The 17,981-nt window shown below is 44.5% G+C and overlaps 1 protein-coding gene across 3 annotated transcripts in view; it reads left to right on the top strand.

The window, feature by feature from the left end:
- LOC140387939 (enhancer of polycomb homolog 2-like) overlaps positions 1-17,981 on the top strand; it is a 112,788-nt gene that overhangs the window by 44,721 nt on the left and 50,086 nt on the right. Inside the window, exon 2 of one of the 3 annotated variants that reach the window (XM_072471317.1) lies at positions 16,363-16,485. The exons of the other annotated variants lie outside the window; for them this stretch is intronic. The gene's annotated coding sequence lies outside the window, so the exon portion shown is untranslated. The remainder of the gene's footprint in view (positions 1-16,362; positions 16,486-17,981) is intronic. 3 annotated transcript variants of the gene reach the window in all.

Genomic DNA, 17,981 nt, shown 5'->3' with positions numbered 1-17,981 from the left:
CGGCCAGGTGGTAGATGTTTCAGTAGGGGAGCATTTCGGTAACAGTGACCACAATTCAGTAAGTTTTAAAGTACTGGTGGACAAGGATAAGAGTGGTCCGAGGATGAATGTGCTAAATTGGGGGTAGGCTAATTATAACAATATTAGACGGGAACTGAAGAACATAGATTGGGGGCGGATGTTTGAGGGCAAATCAACATCGGACATGTGGGAGGCTTTCAAGTGGCAGTTGAAAGGAATACAGGACCGGCATGTTCCTGTGAGGAAGAAGGATAAATACGGCAATTTTTGGGAACCTTGGATGACGAGTGATATTGTAGGCCTCGTCAAAAAGAAAAAGGAGGCATTTGTCAGGGCTAAAAGGCTGGGAACAGACGAAGCCTGCGTGGAATATAAGGAAAGTAGGAAGGAACTTAAGCAAGGAGTCAGGAGGGCTAGAAGGGGTCACGAAAAGTCATTGGCAAATAGGGTTAAGGAAAATCCCAAGGCTTTTTACACGTACATAAAAAGCAAGAGGGTAGCCAGGGAAAGGGTTGGCCCACTGAAGGATAGGCAAGGGAATCTATGTGTAGAGCCAGAGGAAATGGGCGAGGTACTAAATGAATACTTTGCATCAGTATTCGCCAAAGAGAAGGAATTGGTAGATGTTGAGTCTGGAGAAGGGGGTGGAGATAGCCTGGGTCACATTGAGATCCAAAAAGACGAGGTGTTGGGTGTCTTAAAAAATATTAAGGTAGCTAAGTCCCCAGGGCCTGATGGGATCTACCCCAGAATACTGAAGGAGGCTGGAGAGGAAATTGCTGAGGCCTTGACAGAAATCTTTGGATCCTCGCTGTCTTCAGGGGATGTCCCGGAGGACTGGAGAATAGCCAATGTTGTTCCTCTGTTTAAGAAGGGTAGCAAGGATAATCCTGGGAACTACAGGCCGGTGAGCCTTACTTCAGTGGTAGGGAAATTACTGGAGAGAATTCTTCGAGACAGGATCTACTCCCATTTGGAAGCAAATGGACGTATTAGTGAGAGGCAGCACGGTTTTGTGAAGGGGAGGTCGTGTCTCACTAACTTGATAGATGTTTTTCGAGGAGGTCACTAAGATGATTGATGCAGGTAGGGCAGTGGATGTTGTCTATGTGGACTTCAGTAAGGCCTTTGACAAGGTCCCTCATGGTAGACTAGTACAAAAGGTGAAGGCACACGGGATCAGGGGTGAGCTGGCAAGGTGGATACAGAACTGGCTCGGCCATAGAAGGCAGAGAGTAGCAATGGAGGGATGCTTTTCTAATTGGAGGGCTGTGACCAGTGGTGTTCCACAGGAATCAGTGCTGGGACCTTTGCTCTTTGTAGTATATATAAATGATTTGGAGGAAAATGTGACTGGTCTGATTAGTAAGTTTGCAGACGACACAAAGGTTGGTGGAATTGCGGATAGCGATGAGGACTGTCGGAGGATACAGCAGGATTTAGATTGTTTGGAGACTTGGGCGGAGAGATGGCAGATGGAGTTTAATCCGGACAAATGTGAGGTAATGCATTTTGGAAAGTCTAATGCAGGTAGGAAATATACAGTGAATGGTAGAAACCTCAAGAGTATTGAAGGTCAAAGAGATCTAGGAGTACAGGTCCACAGGCCATTGAAAGGGGCAACACAGGTGGAGAAGGTAGTCAAGAAGGCATACGGCATGCTTGCCTTCATTGGCCGGGGCATTGAGTATAAGAATTGGCAAGTCATGTTGCAGCTGTATAGAACCTTAGTTAGGCCACACTTGGAGTATAGTGTTCAATTCTGGTCGCCACACTACCAGAAGGATGTGGAGGCTTTAGAGAGGGTGCAGAAGAGATTTACCAGAATGTTGCCTGGTATGGAGGGCATTAGCTATGAGGAGCGGTTGAATAAACTCTGTTTGTTCTCACTGGAACGAAGGAGGTTGAGGGGAGACCTGATAGAGGTATACAAAATTATGAGGGGCATAGACAGAGTGGATAGTCAGAGGCTTTTCCCCAGGGTAGAGGGGTCAATTACTAGGGGGCATAGGTTTAAGGTGAGAGGGGCAAGGTTTAGAGTAGATGTACGAGGCAAGTTTTTTACGCAGAGGGTAGTGGGTGCCTAGAACTCGCTACCGGAGGAGGTGGTGGAAGCAGGGACGATAGGGACATTTAAGGGGCATCTTGACAAATACATGAATAGGCTGGGAATAGAGGGATACGGATCCAGGAAGTGTAGAAGATTTTAGTTTAGACGGGCAGCATGGTTGGCTCAGGCTTGGAGTGCCGAAGGGCCTGTTCCTGTGCTGTACTTTTCTTTGTTCTTTGTTCAAAGATGGACTATCAATTCAGTATAAACGTTAGATTGCAGTACAAAACAGACACAGCAGTCTATGAACAACCGTAAAGAAAAAATACACATGAATATTTCAGGTATATAACTTTCAGAACCTGAGGATTGTCAAGAAGGGTGTGCATCCATAATATCAAATTTGGATTTTGTCTTCTCTAAATCCTGTTTTAAAAAAAAATGTTAAAATTTAAAAGAACATTTTATTTTTTATTTTTTAAAATTTAGAGTACCCAGTTAATATATTTTCCAATTAAGGGGCAATTTAGCGTGGTCAATCCACCTAACCTGCACATCTTTGCGTTGTGGAGGTGAAACCCACACGGGGAGAATGTATCATCTATAAACGCTGTCCAGCATTTCGGCTCTTTCCCTTTTTTAGTCTTTACAATTGTGCTGATGCTAATATTCTATTTCATGTATTAAGTGCATAATCGACAAAGCCAAAGGTAGTTATCAAATGCCGTCTGTCAAAGGGAAATAGTATCTCGGTTAGGAGAGAGAAATGTATTCAAAGCTATGGGGCGGGATTCTCTCCCGGCGTGATTCTCCGTTTTGCCGGCGCCCGGCGGTTTCCGACACCGTGAGCTGCCCCACAATGGGAAACCCCATTAACCGGCCGGCTTAACGGAGAATCCCGCAGGCGGGTCGAGGCTGAAAAGTGGCGGGGCGGAGAATCCAGCCCATGGTATATTGATGTTATTTTGAGACATTAGAAAATTTGGGGCTGATTATTAAGGAGACTGGCTGCAATACTGGCAGCTTTGACAAAGGGCCATCTGGACTCTAAACGTTAGCTCTTTTCTCTCCCCACAGATGCTGCCAGACCTCCTGAGATTTTCCAGTATTTTCTCTCTGGCTGCAATAAATACTGTTCCTTGGAGCATGTTGTTTACTTCCATTTGTGCAGTTTGATAAAGTTATATTATTGACTGTGCAGCCAGAAAATATTACCATGAAATTGTTTTGTTGTTGGTTAGTACCCATTTATTCTATTGGTTTGTTCCGAAAGAATGTGAAAACATGCAAAAAGTGTAACCTCACAGAGCGGCCGCTGTCACAGGAAATTTAGTATTCCGTGTTTGTTTTGTGAGTTATTTTTAAGTTATTAAGTTATTTTATTTGTTTTGTAAGAGAAATGTTCTAATAAATACGAGTCTGCAAACAAACTAATCATAGAGTCCTAGTTAATCCTAAAATAAAAAAGTGTTTCTTCTAACATTTAATGAAATTATTTGTGATTTCTAGTAAGGACCATTTTTAGATTTTGTCAAAATTAAGTCCCAACTATTTTTTATTTTTCTACTCAGTTACTTCTTCTGACATCAGATTATTCTCTAATGTTTGCAGTTTTAAGCAAGTAAGTAATTACGCGAATCAGAAGCTTTGGATAACAGCTGTTCTTATATTGAGAAATGGAAAGAAAGGTGGTCATTGTGGCAGCTAGTCCTAGTTGCATTTCCCCCCCTCCATTTTTCCTCTGCCAATCCCCAGTCCTGTAGTACAGTCTTGTGATTTCCCCATTTTCTACCTAATTAGCATCAGCTCAACTTTTGATTGTGGGGATTTTCCTTCATTTCTTGGAGAAACTGTCGGCCAATATGGTTACATATCTGTTTGCTAAATCTGATGAGTAAATTGAGAGAAAGATATTTCCAGCCTATGCTCCAAGGTCTAGAATTCTCCTTTCTGTCTTTCGCTCTTTCTTTCTTTCGCTCTTTCTTTTTCTTTCATTCGCTCTTTCTTTCTTTCGCACTTTCTTTCACTCCTTACTCTCTTTCTTTCGCTCCTTTCTCTCTTTCTTTCGCTCCTTTCTCTCTTTCTTTCGCTCCTTTCTCTCTTTCTTTCGCTCCTTTCTCTCTTTCTTTTGCTCCTTTCTCTCTTTCGCTCCTTTCTTTGTCTCTCTTTTGGGTCACCTTTCCCATATACCTAGCTACCCGATTTGGTGTCAAATGTTTAATTTGCACCATGGGATATTGCCCTATGTTAAAGGGTCTACACAAAAGCAAGTTGCTGTTGCGAAGATAGAAAGCTCAGTCAATGGTAGGTTTTAAGCAGGGCTTTTAAAAAAAGGAGAGGGAGAAAAAAACCTTTCGTAAGGGAATTCCAGAGTATGGGTCCGAGACGGTTGCAAACTTAACAGTACAATAAGAAAATATTTTTGTGAAGTGCAGGTTCATTTCCCGTGCTGGCTGAGGTTATTCATGAAAGCCACCTGCCTTGTCAATCTTTCTCCTCTCCTGAGGTGTGGTGTCTTACACCTTCACCATCAGTCAGTTCTCAAAGGGGAGAGCAGCCTATGGTCCTCTGGGACTGTGGCAACATTTACATTTTAATCTATTGGTGAATGCACGTTCACCTATGGGAATGTACAGTACTTTCATCATTATTGTGCAAATACATTTTTATAGGAATAATTTGCAATCACGTTAATTGACTTGAATTCATGTCTGTATTATCAAAAAACGATAGTTGGCACCCTGAAGAAAATATGCCATTGCTAATTATTATGAAGAAACAAAAGGAAGATTTGAGTTTGTGCTGTGCCCATTATCTGAAGGCAAGTACATATGACCGAGGTTATGAAATCCACATCATCCAATCCTAATAATTGACTGAAAAATGGTATTGGATTTATAATGTAGCTTATACAAAGATTAGTTTCATTTTTGTTCCACAGAACAGTGGTAACAATGCTCTAGTAATAATATATAAAAGTGTATTGTTTGCATTATTTGTTATTAAGACTGAACCATTGCTTTACCGTGAAAGTTGGTACTGATTAAATACTGGGGACATGGGGAAGGAGAGGTTGGAAAAGGATCTAGGGCTGGATTCTCCGCTCCCTGACGCCGAAATCGAATTTGGCGACGGGGCGAAGAATCCGTTTTGGCGCCCATATCAGGAACGGAGCCTGTTTTTGAATACTCTCCCCACTGAAAAGCGGCATACTCTAGGAGTATGCGCTCTGTGATGCTCCGCCCCCGACCGGCCGAGTTCACGACGGTGTGGGTTACATGTGCTTACGCCGTTTGTGAACTCGGCGTGGCGGCTGCGGAATTAGTCCAGGGCCGCCACAGTCAGGGGAGGGCCGATCCGCGGGCAGGGGGGTGCTTCATTCAGGGCTGGGGGCACTGTGGACGGGTGGTCCGGTGCACGCGAGGAGGCCAAAGGGGGGTCACTATTTTAGCGGTCCAGGTCCGCAGGCTGAGCCTGCCATGGAGTGCTGTGCGCATGCGTGCCACGGAACCGGAAGTGCTGAGGGCCGTATCGGCAGCTAGAGCTGCGAGCTCTATGCTGCCTCCTTGCTAGCTCCCAGCACAACGGGGAATCTGCCGTTTTATGCCAGTTTTCCTGGCATAAAAGACCACCGTTTTCACGCCGGTGTGGCGACTTAGTCTCCAAAGCCGAGAATCCAGCAACTGGCTTTGCCGATGATATGCGGTGTAGGATGCAGACTTGGCTGAATCTCCTGTAAGATATAACCTCTGAAGACAAAGAGGTTTCACACTTATATTTTTGGCATAAATCGAAACATCTCTAATTGTCAGAGAATAACCCGAATGATGTATTTTTCTGAGACTCTTAACATCACTCTTATCAGTTGATATTTCCTCAAATCACAGATAATGCTTGAATTACTTAATTGCCACTGCTATTTTAACTATCCTGTATTTGAGAACATTTTTCATTCAGATGAGAACAGCAATGGAAGTTGATTCGGTGAATTGCTTACTTTAATAAAATGCAGCAGTGAGATTGCTAATCCAGAAATGTTTGAAAACTAGGCTTAGTTACATAGATCTTAAATTTTTGCTGAGACAAACCTTGCCTGGTCTGCTTTTAATATCAAACTTGGCATGAGATAAAACTCTAATAGTAAATGTTTATGATTATAGAGCAAAATGAAAACTTGGAGCGGGCTCCTGTCAATTGTTTATAATGAGGGTTTTTAAAAAAAATCAATTCTGATTGAAGGTAGGGATGGCAGGTAGCTTCCAGCTGCGTTATGTAGGACATGAAATAATGGTTCCATGAGAGAGCTTGTATGTGTTACCATGTTTGTTTCTGTGTAAACATGATAGTCATTCAAGTTTCCTCTGAAATTTGCACCATTCTGATAAGTTTTGGTTCTGTTGAAGATTTGTGGTTTAGTTCAGTATTTGAGTTGTGTGGTATTGAATTATGCCTATTACTGCCGAGATAAAGTATTTTCTGCCTGGTTGCCAGTAGGTTTCTGGTTCAACCGAATCTTAATGTTTTGAATTTATATTACATTTTTTAAAATAAATACCGCCAACTGGTTAAAATGTGTGAGGTAGAGGGGTATAATTTTGCATTTAATGTGAAATTTTGAAGGTATTATGAATCCTGGATAGAAAATGATGGAAAACATGATCAAATGTATCAGCAAACATAGAACATACAGTGCAGAAGGAGGCCATTCAGCCCATCGAGACTGCACCGGCCCACGTAAGCCCTCACTTGCACCCTATCATAACCCAATAACCCCTCCTAACCTTTTTAGTCACTAAGAGAAATTTTATCATGGCCAATTCACCTAACCTGCACGTCTTTGGACTGTGGGAGGAAACCGGAGCATCCGGAGGAAACCCACGCACACACAGGGAGAATGTGCAGACTCCGCACAGACAGTGACCCAGTGGGGAATCGAACCTGGGACCCTGGCGCTGTGAAGCCACAGTGCTATCCACCTGTGCTACAGTGCTGCCCCGGGGCAAAGGGTGACTGTCCTGGATTTGGTGCAGTTGGGCTTTTTTGAAGTGGCTCCAGACTGGCTTTAAACATTAAGGTCATAAATGAATTAATGGAAAAAATGTTGCAGATGGAGGAGTGACTGAAGGGGGGAAAACCAGCATTGAGAGATTTTTTTGATTTGATAGGATGTAGCATGTGCATGCCTAAGTTTTCAAACCTCACTCCATACATTACTTACACATGGACAGAGGAAATACCTCAACGTTGCTTGAATATGGTGCGAAGAATGTGGGCTGCCTTTTCCTCTCTGAAAGAACAATTAATTACTCAGGCACAAACGTCTGTCTTTTGCTTGTGTCATCGCCTCTCTTTTGGATTGGATTGGATTTGTTTATTGTCACGTGTACCGAGGTACAGTGAAAAGTATTTTTCTGCAAGCAGTTCAAACAGATCATTTAGTCCATGAAAAGAAAAAAATGAAAATACGTAATAGGGCAACACAAGGTACACAATGTAAATACATAGATATCGGCATCAGGTGAAGCATACAGGAATGTAGTATTAATCATGTCAGTCCATAAGAGGGTCATTTAGGGAGTCTGGTAACAGCGGGGATTTAAAAAAAAAAAAAAAATTCTTTCAGAGGCGTGGGCATCATTGCCAGGCCAGGGAGGCACGGTAATGCAGTGGTTAGCACTTCTGCCTCATGGCGGAGGTCCCAGTTTCAATCTTGGCCCCGGGTCATGGTCCGTGTGAAGTTTGTACATTCTCCCAGTGTTTGCGTGGGTCTCACCCCCCACAACCCAAAGATGTACAGGGTCGTTGGATTGGTCACGCTAAATTGCCCCTTAATTGGAGATTTTAAAAAAAATCATTGCAAAGCCAATATTAATTGTCTATCCCTAATTGGTCTCAAATTGAGTGGTTTGCTAGGCCATTTCAGGGGGCAGTAAAATTTTATTTTACCTCTGTCTTCTTCAGCAATCACTCACTAACGAGTATGATTGTCCACCTGAGAAACTCCATGTCACTAGTCATGAATTCTGTGGGCCTTTGCATGGCTGATGAGCCTGATCCTAGAGCTGCACCTCCGATTGCACACACAATAATAATCATAGAATCATAGAACTATAGAGGTTTACAGCATGGAAACAGGCCCTTCGGCCCAACCAGTCCATGCCCCCCAGTTTTTACCATTAAGCTAGTCCCAGTTGCCCGCACTTGGCCCATAACCCTCTATACCCATCTTACCCATGTAACTATCTAAATGCTTTTTAAAAGACACAATTGTACCCGCCTCTACGACTACCTCTGGCAGCCCATTCCAGATACTCACTACCCTCTGAGTGAAGAAATTGCCCCTCTGAGCCCTTCTGAATCTCTCCCCTCTCACCTTAAACCTATGCCCTCTAGTTTTAGACTCCCCTACCTTTGGGAAAAGATGTTGACTATTTACCTTACCTATGCCCCTCATTATTTTATAGACCTCTATAAGATCACCCCTAAGCCTCCTACGCTCCAGGGAAAAAAGTCCCAGTCTATCCAGCCTCTCCTTATAACTCAAACCATCAAGTCCCGGCAACATCCTAGTAAATCTTTTCTGCACTCTTTCCAGTTTAATAATATCTTTTCTATAATAGGGTGACCAGAACTGCACACAGTATTCCAAGTGTGGCCGTACCAATGTCATGTACAACTTCAACAAGTCGTCCCAACTCCTGTATTCAATGTTCTGACCAATGAAACCAAGCATGCCGAATGCCTTCTTCACCACCCTGTCCACCTGCGACTCCACCTTCAAGGAGCTATGAACCTGTACTCCTAGATCTCTTTGTTCTATAACTCTCCCCAACGCCATACCATTAACTGAGTAGGTCCTGGCCTGATTCGATCTGCCAAAATGCATCACCTCACATTTATCTAAATTAAACTCCATCTGCCATTCGTCGGCCCACTGGCCTAATTGATCAAGATCCCGTTGCAATCCTAGATAACCTTCTTCACTATCCACTGTGCCACCAATCTTGGTGTCATCTGCAAACTTACTAACCATGCCTCCTAAATTCTCATCCAAATCATTAATATAAATCACAAATAACAGTGGACCCAGCACCGATCCCTGAGGCACACCACTGGTCACAGGCCTCCAGTTTGAAAAACAACCCTCTACAACCACCCTCTGCCTTCTGTCGTCCAGCCAATTTTGAATCCAATTGGCAACCTCACCCTGGATCCCGTGAGCTTTATCCTTCTGCAACAACCTACCATGCGGTACCTTGTCAAAGGCTTTGCTAAAGTCCATGTAGACAATGTCTACTGCACTGCCCTCATCTACCTTCTTGGTCACCCCCTCAAAAAACTCAATCAAATTTGTGAGACATGATTTTCCACGCACAAAGCCATGCTGACTGCCCCGAATCAGTCCTTGCCTCTCTAAATGCTTGTAGATCCTGTCTCTCAGAATACCTTCTAGCAACTTACCTACTACAGACGTTAGGCTCACCGGTCTGTAGTTCCCAGGCTTTTCCCTGCTGCCCTTCTTAAACAAGGGCACAACATTCGCCACTCTCCAATCTTCAGGCACCTCACCTGTGGCTGCCGATGTTAGGGGACCCGCAATTTCCTCCCTAGCCTCCCACAACATCCTGGGATACATTTCATCAGGTCCCGGGGATTTATCTACCTTGATGCGCTTTAAGACTTCCAGCACCTCCTCCTCTGTAATATGCACACTTCTCAAGACATCATTATTTATTTCCCTTAGTTTCCTAACATCCATGCCTTTCTCCACCGTGAATACCGATGAGAAATATTCATTCAGGATCTCACCCAACTCTTGTGGCTCTGCACATAGATGTCCTTGTTGATCCTTAAGAGGCCCTACTCTGTCCCTAGTTACTCTTTTCCCCTTTATGTATCTGTAGAATCTCTTTGGATTCTCCCTTGCATTATTTGCCAAAGCAATTTCATGTCCCCTTTTTGCCCTCCTGATTTCCCTCTTGACTCTATTTCGACAATCTCTATGCTCTTCAAGGGATCCACTTGATCCCAGTTGCTTATGTACGTCATACGCCTCCTTCTTCTTTTTGACCAGAGTCTCAATATCTCGAGTCATCCAGGGTTCCCTACTTCTACCAGCCTTGCCCTTCACTCTAAAGGGAATGTGCTTACCCTGCACCCTGGTTAACACATTTTTAAAAGCCTCCCATTTACCAGCCGTCCCTTTGCCTGCCAACAGTCTCCCCCAATCTACCTCTGCAAGTTCCTGTCTGATACCATCAAAATTGGCCTTGCCCCAATTAAGAATTTTAACTCTTGGGCCAGACCTATCATTCTCCATAGCTATCTTAAAACTAATGGAGTTATGGTCACTTGTCCCAAAGTGATCCCTCACTAGCACTTCTGTCACTTGCCCTTCCTTATTTCCCAAGACGAGGTCAAGTTTTGCCCCCTCTCTAGTCGGTCCATCCACATACTGAATGAGAAATTCCTCCTGAATACACTCAACAAATTTCCCTCCATCCAAGCCCCTAATGCTATGGCTGTCCCAGTCAATGTTGGGAAAGTTAAAGTCCCCTACTACTACCACCCTATTATTCTTGCAGCTATCTGTAATCTCCTTACATATTTGCTCCTTAATTTCCCGCTGACTATTTGGGGGCCTGTAGTACAGTCCTACCAAGGTGATCTCTCCCTTCTTATTTTTCAATTCCACCCATATAGACTCAGTGGGCGAACCCTCGGATATATCCCCTCTAAGTACTGCCGTGATGTTCTCCCTAATCAAAAACGCCACTTCCCCCTCCTCTCTTACCTCCTGTTCTATCCTTTCTATAGCATCTGTACCCCGGAACATTGAGCTGCCAGTCCTGCCCCTCCCTTAGCCATGTTTCAGTCATAGCTATAATATCCCAGTCCCATGTGCCCGTCCATGCCCTGAGTTCATCCGCTTTGCCCGTCAGGCCCCTTGCATTGAAATAAATGCAGTTTAATGTAGACCTTCCTTGCTCTCTGCCCTGCTTTCTCTGGTCATGCTTTACACACTCTCCCTTCCTGCCTTTTGTTTCTGTCCCCACTGACTTCCTACATCGGTTCCCATCCCCCTGGCACAATAATAATCGTTTATTGTCACAATTAGGCTTCAATGAAGTTACTGTGAAAAGCCCCTCGTCGCCATATTCCGGCGCCTGTTCGGGGAGGCTGGTACGGGAATTGAACCCGCGCTGCTGCCTTGATCTGCATTACAAGCCAGCTATTTAGCCCACAGTGCTAAACCAGCCCCATAAACCGTGGCAGGTTTTTCAGGGAGGTGGGATTGGTCCTTGGAGTTGAGATGACTAGTATTCCTTTTCCGGACCTCTTGCCATTGGATGTTCTCGAAGAATTGTGTCCCTTTAATCAGGAGATTCCTCCAAGGCCTCTTCTGAGCAAAGGTCTCCCAGGCATTGAAGGCTATGTTGCACTTCCTGAGGTAGCCCTTCAGAGTGGTTTTGAAGCACTTCCTTTGTCGTCCTCATGTTTGGAAGCTTTCTTTCAGCTTGGTGAATACGATTTGCTTTGACAGTCGAGGCCCAGGCATCCGAATTATGTGGCCGGGCCAATGGAGTTGGTTTTGGATGATCATAGCCTCAGTGCTGGTGTTCTTGGTTCCTTCAAGGACACTAATCTGAGTACGACTGTCCTCCTAGCTGATGTGGAGAATCCATCCCAGACAGCATTGATGATATCTGTCCAGGGCTTTGAGGTGGCACCTGTACGTAGAGCTGTATAGATGAATTGGGAAGATGACTGTCTTGTACATGAGGATCTTGGTATCAGCACGGATGTCATGGTTGTCAAAAATCCTCGTCCTTAGGCGTCCGAAGAGGGCGCTCGTGGATTGGAAATGATGTTGGGTTTCGGCATTCATTTTTAAATATATTTTTATTCAGGAAGTTTTCTGTTATGATGTACAAAATGGTCAAATAAATCTATACAATTTTAAGAAAAATATTCCAAGAACCCTCCAGCCCCCCAACCCCTCCAATTGCTGATGACCACCTGCTCCTTAAAAAAGGTAATAAATGGCAGCCACCTAGAGTAAAATCCCTCCTCCGATCCCCTTATGGCATACTTATCTTTTCCAAATGCAGGAATTCCGACAAATCACCCAGCCATGCCAAAGCTTAGGTGACGCCAATGCCCTCCGTCCGAACAAGACTCTCCTCCGTCCCATTAGAGAGGCGAAGGCCAAGACATCAGCCTTCTTCCTCTCCTGGAGCTCCGGCAAATCCAACATTTCAAAGATCCACACCATTGGACATGGCTCCACTCTAACTCCCCAAATCTCCGACATTGTTTCCAAGAAGGAATCCCAGAACTTAACCAACTTGGGCAAGACCAAATCATATGCGAGTGGTTCGCCGGCCCCATTGAACAGCGTTCACATCTATCCTCTACACCCGGGAAGAACTCACTCATTTGTGCCTTCTTGGTCAAGTGCGCCCTCTGTATCACTCTAAATCTTTAAATTGAATCAAACTCGGCCTTGCACACGAGGAGAGAAAATTGACCCTCCGCCGAACCTCGCTCCACAACTCCCCCCACCCACCCTCTGGAGGGACGTGACCTGGAGGGTGCTGGCCGACGTTTGGGTTGTACTGATGTTGCTGCGTCACATTGTTTTTTCCCGCTGCCCCTGAGAAGTGCTAGTATCAGGAAGGGGAGATGCAGAATGGCTGGTCATTACCAGGCTCTCCTGGGTGGAAGGCCCTGTGATATGCTCCAAAGCATCCTCCTCCCTCCGGGTGCTCGTGGGCAATGGGGTTAATCCATGGGACGGAGAGACAGCTGGGTAAGCTCCAGAAGTCTCAATGGTATCTGGCGCTGCCAATCCTGGAGGTCCGCTATTGTCTGCACCATGGTGTTGAATCCCACAGCCGTTGTCCTCCCAGACAGAGCGATGCCTCGGATGACACTAAGACGAGTGGTAGAGTAAAGTGTGTAGAGGACACTGAAAGTCTGCAGAGGGATATAGGTAGTATAAGTGAGTGGGCAAGGGTCTGCCAGATGGAGTACAATGTTAGTAAATGTGAGGTCATTCATTTTGGTAGGAATAACAGCAAAATGGACTATTATTTAAATGGTAAAAAAATTGCAGCATGCAAGATCTCCTTGTGCATGAATCGCAAAAAGTTGGCTTGCAGGTGCAGCATGTAATTAAGAAGACAATTGGAATTTTGTCCTTCATTGCTAGAGTGATGGAGTTTAAAAACAGGGAGGTTATGTTGCAGCTGTATAGGGTGTTGGTGACGCCATGCCTATAGTACAGTGTACAGTTTTTGTCTCCTTACTTGAGAAAGGATGTACTGGCACTGGAGGGGGTGCAGAGGAGATTCACTAGGTTGATTCTGGAGTTGAGAGGATTGGCTTATGAGGGGAGACTGAATAGAGTGGTACTATACTCATTAGAATTTAGAAAAATGAGGGGGGATCTTATAGAAACATAGAATTATGAAAGGAATAGATAAGATTGAAGCAGAGAGCTTGTTTTCATCGGCGGGTGAAAATAGGCATAACCCCAAAATAAGGGGGAGCAGATATAGTACTGAATTGAGGAAGACCGTCTTCACCCAAAGGGTTGTAAATCTGTGGAATTCCCTGTTCAGTGAAGCAGTTGAGGCTACCTCGTTGTATGTTTTTCAGGCAAATATAGACATTATTTTAGGGGCAGCATGGTTACACAGTGGTTAGCACTGCTGAGGTCCCAGGTTTGATCCCGGTTCTGGGTCACTGTCCATGTGGAGTTTGCACATTCTCCCCGTGTTTGCGTGGGTTTCGCTCTCACAACCCAAAGATGTGCAGGGTAGGTGGATTGGCCACACTAAATTGCCCCTTGACTGGGGAAAAAAATTAATTGGATACTCTTGATTTATTTTTGAAAAAAGATAGATTTTGGAACAGTAAAGGAATTCAGGGTTATAGTGAGCGGGCAGATAAGTGGAGCTGAGTCCACAAAAAGATCAGCCATGATCTTGTTGAATGGCAGAGGCTCAAGGGGCCAGATGGCCTACTCCTGCTCTTAGTTCTTATGTTCTCATGTTCTCTAGTCCTGGCCCAGACGTCTTGCCCGGGTTTTCACTGCAGATGCCACCCTTGCAGGGTTGGCTGAGGTGGCATGCTACACCAGCAGCATCTTCTGTGAGTGAAGGCTTTGAGACTTCGGCCGTGCATTCACAGGAATATCGCTGACAAACCCTCCTGGTATTCCTGGCTCTGCCTTTGCATCTCCAGCAGCTGAGGGACAAATTGACCCAGAAGCCTGTCTGCTAAGTTTACCCATGGAGGTGCTTATCTCAGCGATGGTGAATGGTGCGGGTGTTAGCCTGGTGATCTCCTCCAAGATGGTTTTGAGGGCACCCGTGTTCTCTCACTCCTCCTTGCCCCAACTCCATAGTAAGAGGAGCAGGCATGTATTGCTGAAATTATACTGGTCCTTGGTGAGGCGACACCTGGAATATTGTGTGCAGTTTTCGTCTCCTTATCCGACGAAGGGTGTTCTTGCTCCAGAGGAAATGCACCAAAGTTTTACCAGCCTGATTTCCTGTGACGGCAGGACGGATGTATGAGGAGAGATCAAGCCAGTTGTATTCGCCAGGGCGGAACTGTGGCGCAGTTGTTAACACTGCTGCCTCACTGCGCCGAGGACCCGGGTTCGATTCTGGCCCGGGTCACTGTCCGTGTGGATTTTGCACATTCTCCCCGTGTCTACGTGGGCCTCACCCCCACACCCTAAAGATGTGCAGGGTAGGTGGATTGGCCACGCTAAATTGCTCCATAATTGGGGGGAAAATTAATTGGGCGCTTTAAACTTTCAAAAAGGGATTGTATTTGCTTGAGTTCTGAAGAATGAAGGGAATCTTAAAGAAGCCTATAACGTTCTAATAGGACTAGACACGGTAGATGGAAGAAGGATGTTCCCAATGTTGGGAGGTGTCTAGAACCACGGGTCACAGTCTGAGAATACACAGTAGATCATTTAGGCCTGGTGAGGAGAAATTTCTTCACCCAGAGAGTGGTCAGCCAGTAGAACTCGCTACCACAGAAAGCAGTTGACATACAGTACAAAAAGCACTTGAGTGAAGGGGATCAAAGGATATGGGGGGGAAAGCGGGATCAGGCTATTGAGTTGGATGGTCAGCCATAATAATGAATGGCAGAGCAGGCTCCAAAGCCGAATGCCCTACTCCTATTTTCTCTGTTTCTATGGGAGACAAAAGGGGATAAGGTGAGCCGGATGCCTGGCAGGCCAGAGGTCGATGGCGGTAAGACGTTTGAGCACTGCTTATTAAGCAGGAAGGGGTTTTGATGAGTGCTGGATCATAGGAGGTCATTCATTTTATTTGCAAGATCATGCAAAACATTCAATTTTAGTATCATGTATAGGGAGAAGAAAGTAACATACTTTATTTCAAACATCTGGTTGATAGAAAATTATTGCCATAAGTGCAACATATGAGGAAATATTCACAAATGTATTTGGAAAGAGCAGATGAAACAGTACTTTTGATATGAACACAGGCATAATGAATCACAATGGCTGCTTGCTGTGTGCATTCCAAAGAGCAGTTAACTCTTGAGTTGTGTTTCTTGGAAAAATAAAATTTGTTGTCAGGGATGACCTGGATTGTTACACATACTTTGAGTATTGTAGTTTTGCAGGAACAGCGCTTAAAAACTAAAAATTCCACAATACGGCTCTCATTTACAAATCTATGAAAACCACCTCCAAGTAACTTTTTTTTTATTGCACTCTTCTGACTAAGCTGCAAAACAGATGAAGTGCTCTATCTTTATATAACCTCTCACTTTTTCTACCTGGGTGTCTTTAAAAGATCATGGTACACTCTGGGTTATCCTTCTGCAAGAGGATGAAAATGATAGTTTTCTGTAACATGTGTCCCTTTCTCCTCGTGCTCCTCCATTCCTGCTTTTCTCGCACATTTTTCATTCCTCGTCTTTCCTCTCCCCTTTTCTTAGTACTCCCGAGTCCGGTGAAATTTCCAGCTAATGTCCCACATTCCAGCCAAACCTTTTGCAGACAGCAATAAATAACAAAATAGCATTGAGAAATGATGCACTGACCTGAGTGAGACAGAAAATGTTTGCTGAGATCTTAAATTTAATTTGTTGGTGATGGAGACATGTGATACTGCTTAAGGCCGCAATCCTTTGCTGTGGATGTGCATTAGATGCAAAACTTTTTTTTACAACCACACATTGGAGCTACCACCTTTTAATGATTCACTTTGCCTGTTTACTCCCATTTACAGGGCTGCTCATTTTATATTAGAAAAGACAATTATGTGGGACCTTTTGCTGCTCTGGTGCTTTGAGCTGCTTTCAAGTCAATTCCTTCACAGCACACGAGCTAGGAAACACCTTTCAAATTGCAGGTACAGTTGAAACCCATTAATTTAGACTCCCTCTTAAAATTGTCCTGTTTATCAAATTACTGCCATTAAGGAAACATACTGAAATAATTAGATGCAGTCGGAGATGGAAGATATGACATTCTACTGTCGGGGATTGTAGTTGAACTGGTAGTTTACTATAAAATCACAACCTCCACGCAATCATAAACAATTTCATACATTTCTAAAGTGAATCAATTGTAAATTTCAGATGATGTGGTTCCACAGTAAATCTGACAGTATATTGCTGACCTAGGTGTGTCAGCAGTTCCTTTATGTAGACTCACCTGATGAAGGAGCTATGCTCCAAAAGCTAGTGATTCCAAACAAACCTGTTGAACGTTAACTAGTGTTGTAAGACTTCTCATTGTGCCTTTAGGTATAGTTACGAGTATTTAGTTAAAGCTTCAAATAGGCTAAAATAAGGAAAGAACTTGCATTTTGACCAGAACTTATAATGATCATTTTTAAAAATTAATTTGCGGGATCTGCTAGCCAGCGTTTATTGCCCATCCCTATTTGCCCTCAAGAAGATGAGCTGCCTTCTTGAATTACTGGAGTCCCTGAGGTGTCGGTACACCTATAGCGCTGTTAGGGAGGGGATTCCAGGATCTTAATCCAGTGACAGTGAAGGAATGGTCGTATATTTCCAAGTCAGGATGGTGAGTGACTTGGAGAGGAACCTTCAGGTGGTGGGTGTTCCCTGGCATCTGCTGCTCTTGTCTTTCTATATGATAGTGGCCATGGGTTTGGAAGGTGCTGCCTAAAGAACCTTGGTGAGTTCCTGCAGTGCACCTTATAGATAGTACACATAGCTGCCACTGTTCGTCAGAGGTGGAGGGATTGAATGTTTGTGGAAGGTGTAGTAATCAAGTGGGCTGCTTTGTTCTGGATGGTGTCGAGCTACTGGTGTGTTGTTGGAGCTGCACTCATCCAGGCTAGTGGAAAAATTTCATTCCATTACACTCCTGATTTGTGCCTTGTAGATGGGGAGTCAGGAGGCGAATTACCCATTTCAGGATTCCAAACCTCTGGTAGCCACAGTCTTTGTATGGCTAGTCCAGTTCACCATCTGGTCACTGGTTAGCTCCAGGATCATTAGATTTCCCAAACTGCTTCACTGCTATGAAGCACTTTGGAAGTAATGACAGGGTTGTAATGTAGGAAAATGAGGTAGTAATTTTGCACACAGCAATGTCCCATTAACAAAAAAACAAACAATTTTATATTTTTGTGATATTGATATCAGTGGCACGGTAGCACTGTTGCTTCACAGCACCAGGGACCCTGGTTTGATTCCTGGCTTGGGCCACTCTGTGCGGAGTCTGAACGTTCTCCCCGTGTCTGTGTGGGTTTCCTCTGGGTGCTCCAGTTTCCTCCCACAAGTCCTGAAAGACGAGCTTGTTCGGTGAATTGGGCATTCTGAATTCTCCCTCTGTACCCGAACAGGTGCCGTAGTGTGGCAACTAGAGGATTTT

This window comes from Scyliorhinus torazame, chromosome 2, assembly GCF_047496885.1.
Source record: "Scyliorhinus torazame isolate Kashiwa2021f chromosome 2, sScyTor2.1, whole genome shotgun sequence".
NCBI lineage: Eukaryota > Metazoa > Chordata > Chondrichthyes > Carcharhiniformes > Scyliorhinidae > Scyliorhinus > Scyliorhinus torazame.
Note: the sequence above shows the minus strand (reverse complement) of the source record. Positions and strands in the feature narration are given on the sequence as shown.